The 5,000-nt window shown below is 53.8% G+C and overlaps 1 non-coding gene across 1 annotated transcript in view; it reads left to right on the top strand.

Moving 5' to 3' along the window:
- The first annotated feature begins 4,145 nt into the window (after positions 1-4,145).
- LOC124608830 overlaps positions 4,146-5,000 on the top strand; it is a 1,910-nt gene continuing 1,055 nt past the window's right edge. Inside the window, exon 1 of the ribosomal RNA XR_006979390.1 lies at positions 4,146-5,000. This exon is cut by the window's right edge and continues 1,055 nt beyond it. This is a non-coding gene — a ribosomal RNA (small subunit ribosomal RNA).

Raw genomic sequence — 5,000 nt, 5'->3', positions numbered from 1 at the left:
AATATGCGACATTCCCGCTGTCCATATACATGAGCTGCGAGCTGTACCACGTACGAGCTACAGACGCGATCGCGTTGCTCTCTGTACGAATGCAGATGCTCAGCGGCAGCTAGGAGGCGCTCCATCCATGTCGGTACCGGTGAGCGTTGCACTCGCAGTCGCAAAAACGTACGGCAAGTATATTACTCGGAAGAGTCAATGACAGTCCAAGCCCCCCTGCGTGGGAAGAGTCTTCCTAGGCCATGACCCACCGGAAGGGCGCAGCGTCCCCCACCCCAGACATGTGACGTCACACTATCGGTATTGACGACTAGACTGATTCCTTATAATCATTTGCCATACACCGGTGGAAGCTGCCGAGACGAGTAACTACATAGCGGGCTCGCCGTGTCACTAATGTACAGAGATACAATAGTTTCGACTGGAACCGGATTAAACGTATACACGGCGCTGATTAGTAATAGATAGAGCCATCAGAATACAGATAATGTATACAACTGTCCGTATACATGCTGAAAGACTCTGCTCACAATCACACGTCAGCCAGACACTCTTATCACGCACTACTCTCTGCCTGTAACAGGCACACAGACAATATGTAAGCACCAGCATGGAACAACACCCAGTGCATCCTCTCTGCCACATTAGACAATCCACACTATCATAACCAGACCGGGAGGTCCACTCGGAAAACAGAATATCCCACCCTTCCGACAACCACCATTGCTCAGCTAAGCCACCAACACCCACACATGTCCTACACAGGGGTGCACCCAACATCACAATACTGCCTCCTGTCACACCACAAAAACAATGGCAGGAATGAAAGACACAGGTCTGCCACAAGCATGGAATCAGAGCGCCGCCTGTCATGAGCCAAAGGTGCACCCTGACGTGCCAAATCAGATGATGCCGCAGTCATTTACTTACGATAATCACAATCAACAAACCGGCCCCCCCCCCCAAAACACCTTTCCTTACAACAATGTGTACCTTAACCTAACCCGTATTGTGCCTTAACCTAACCCGTATTGTGCCTTAACCTAACCCGTATTGTGCCTTAACCTAACCCGTATTGTGCCTTAACCTAACCCGTATTGTGCCTTAACCTAACCCGTATTGTGCCTTAACCTAACCCGTATTGTGCCTTAACCCAACCCGTATTGTGCCTTAACCTAACCCGTATTGTGCCTTAACCTAACCCGTATTGTGCCTTAACCTAACCCGTATTGTGCCTTAACCTAACCCGTATTGTGCCTTAACCTAACCCGTATTGTGCCTTAACCTAACCCGTATTGTGCCTTAACCTAACCCGTATTGTGCCTTAACCTAACCCGTGTTGTGCCTTAACCTAACCCGTGTTGTGCCTTAACCTAACCCGTATTGTGCCTTAACCTAACCCGTGTTGTGCCTTAACCTAACCCGTGTTGTACCTTAACCTAACCCGTGTTGTACCTTAACCTAACCCGTGTTGCACCTTAACCTAACCCGTGTTGTACCTTAACCTAACCCGTGTTGTACCTTAACCTAACCCGTGTTGTACCTTAACCTAACCCGTGTTGTACCTTAACCTAACCCGTGTTGTGCCTTAACCTAACCTATGTTGCGCCTTAACCTAACCTATGTTGCGCCTTAACCTAACCTATGTTGCGCCTTAACCTAACCCATATTGTACCTTAACCTAACCCATATTGTACCTTAACCTAACCCATATTGTACCTTAACCTAACCCATGTTGCGCCTTAACCTAACCCATGTTGCGCCTTAACCTAACCTATGTTGCGCCTTAACCTAACCCATGTTGCGCCTTAACCTAACCCATGTTGCGCCTTAACCTAACCCATGTTGCGCCTTAACCTAACCCATGTTGCGCCTTAACCTAACCCATGTTGCGCCTTAACCTAACCCATGTTGCGCCTTAACCTAACCCATGTTGCGCCTTAACCTAACCCATGTTGCGCCTTAACCTAACCCATGTTGCGCCTTAACCTAACCCATGTTGCGCCTTAACCTAACCCATGTTGCGCCTTAACCTAACCCATGTTGCGCCTTAACCTAACCCATGTTGCGCCTCAACCTAACCTATGTTGCGCCTCAACCTAACCTATGTTGCGCCTCAACCCAACACACGTTGGGCCTCAACCCAACACACGTTGGGCCTTAACCCAACACACGTTGGGCCTTAACCCAACACACGTTGGGCCTTAACCCAACACACGTTGGGCCTTAACCCAACACACGTTGGGCCTTAACCCAACACACGTTGGGCCTTAACCCAACACACGTTGGGCCTTAACCCAACACACGTTGGGCCTTAACCCAACACACGTTGGGCCTTAACCCAACACACGTTGGGCCTTAACCCAACACACGTTGGGCCTTAACCCAACACACGTTGGGCCTTAACCCAACACACGTTGGGCCTTAACCCAACACACGTTGGGCCTTAACCTGCTCTGTAATTGTCATACGACGCGTTAAATTAGTGTAGTGTTGCCTAACTGCAACCCCCGCAATATAGTTTGCTACTCGCACTGCCCGGTCCCCAGAGTATCGCTTCATGTGAAACACCTTGCAGCTATACACTGTAATGCGGATGGCAGTAGGACGTACATGCTCAATGCCCTTCGCAGTTGTTCATTGGCATTCGCATGGCGAAGCACAGCCTACGTTGTGGTACGGCTTGTGTCAACTGTCCGCTGATGTTGTACGTCCAAATCACACACTGTACTGCACATTGGTCCTCATGTACTGAATGATACATCGTGGTACATGTGTGACCGTACCACGACTGCGCCAACAACGGCGAACCATACGGTCCAAATATTGTGCACTCAGCTACGTGTCGTCTCCCTATAAGAGCTGGATTGCAGTATGGTATGCCGTGGATGGCGATCAGCATGAGCCGTCTGTTGATGTAGTGGCGCGTGTTGTCAGACGTAGTCGTCTCCTCTCACACACCGTGATAGCATGGTGCACTGCGTTCCACATCTGCGACATGCGACAGAGGCCGGTTGACAGTCGTTCGCGCAATGGACATCGCATACGTACGGGGGCCACCTTCCACGTGTTCGCGAAGCGTGCACATGTTGTTGCGTGTATGTGGGCAGACATAGTGTGTCGTGACACCTGACACAGGCATGCAACAATCGTTGAATTTGCAAATGGCGATGGACGTCTACGTTTGCTGGTGACGTTACGCAAATGAACAACTGGTAAACCGTTGTGGTGCGGTTGTTCTCGCTAGAGGTGAATCAGTGATGGCGACGATCGGTTGAGCTACCAACCGGTTGTTTCAGCGATACCCACCATGCCCACGAACGTGAATGGCATGTGGGTGTGAAGCGATACGCGGCGGTGGCTGGGTGGGACCGTCCCCGGCCGGTGAGGGGGGGCCTCCCGGCGTGCTGGCCGCGCGGTGCGTGGGCGCACGCGCTACAGCCGGCTGGTGGGGGCGGCCAGTGGCAGGCGCGCCGGCCGACGGAGGCGGCAGGCGGCGCAGCTGCGCGCCGGCGCACCCTGCACGCGGCGCCGTGCGGCCAAAGTAGGTCCTCGCGGGCCCGGTGCGAAGCGCGGTGGACATCTGCAGTGTGCTGGTCCGATTGAGGACTGTGTGCGCTGAGGATGCGCCGCCGCCCGGCGCTCGGCGCCGCGACGCCGTCTGCTGCTCGGTCGCCTCTGCGGTTCTCGCAGGTGGATTGTATCGCAGCTGTGCGGACGTGTTGGCGCGTGCGCTGTGCTGGGAGAGTTCGCTTCGGCACCCAAGTGGGGCTTTTGTCCTTCTGTGGCGCTGGCGTTGGAGCTGCCGGCCACCGTAGGTGGCGCGTGTTGTCTCCCGCCGGCAATGCCACGACAGCACGCTCCCGGGCCTCTGTCGGCAGCGGCAAGCTCAGTTGGGAGCACGGGTGGTCGCACCTAAAGCGTCTACTCGCCAAACTCCGGGCGATTGCGCCACTCTCGAACCCGACCAAGTACTTAGGACGGCGCTGCGCGCCGCCGGGACCTGAGAGGGTTTCGAGGTGTATTGTGCAGGGGAGCTCAGCCTCCTCCTGTTTGCAGAATAATTGAGCGGACGCTTGCGTGTTCGCGCGGGCCCCCGGGACACACTCCCGGGCGGCCGGCTGCTCAGCTCTAGTTGACGCAGCTCCCTGGTTGATCCTGCCAGTAGTCATATGCTTGTCTCAAAGATTAAGCCATGCATGTCTCAGTACAAGCCGCATTAAGGTGAAACCGCGAATGGCTCATTAAATCAGTTATGGTTCCTTAGATCGTACCCACGTTACTTGGATAACTGTGGTAATTCTAGAGCTAATACATGCAAACAGAGTCCCGACCAGAGATGGAAGGGACGCTTTTATTAGATCAAAACCAATCGGTCGGCTCGTCCGGTCCGTTTGCCTTGGTGACTCTGAATAACTTTGGGCTGATCGCACGGTCCTCGTACCGGCGACGCATCTTTCAAATGTCTGCCTTATCAACTGTCGGTGGTAGGTTCTGCGCCTACCATGGTTGTAACGGGTAACGGGGAATCAGGGTTCGATTCCGGAGAGGGAGCCTGAGAAACGGCTACCACATCCAAGGAAGGCAGCAGGCGCGCAAATTACCCACTCCCGGCACGGGGAGGTAGTGACGAAAAATAACGATACGGGACTCATCCGAGGCCCCGTAATCGGAATGAGTACACTTTAAATCCTTTAACGAGTATCTATTGGAGGGCAAGTCTGGTGCCAGCAGCCGCGGTAATTCCAGCTCCAATAGCGTATATTAAAGTTGTTGCGGTTAAAAAGCTCGTAGTTGGATTTGTGTCCCACGCTGTTGGTTCACCGCCCGTCGGTGTTTAACTGGCATGTATCGTGGGACGTCCTGCCGGTGGGGCGAGCCGAAGGCGTGCGACGCGCCTCGTGCGTGCTCGTGCGTCCCGAGGCGGACCCCGTTGCAATCCTACCAGGGTGCTCTTGAGTGAGTGTCTCGGTGGGCCGGCACGTTTACTTTGAACAAAT

This window comes from Schistocerca americana, chromosome 3 (assembly GCF_021461395.2).
Source record: "Schistocerca americana isolate TAMUIC-IGC-003095 chromosome 3, iqSchAmer2.1, whole genome shotgun sequence".
NCBI lineage: Eukaryota > Metazoa > Arthropoda > Insecta > Orthoptera > Acrididae > Schistocerca > Schistocerca americana.
The sequence above is the reverse complement of the archived record's forward strand: the minus strand, read 5'-3'. Positions and strand labels throughout refer to the sequence as shown.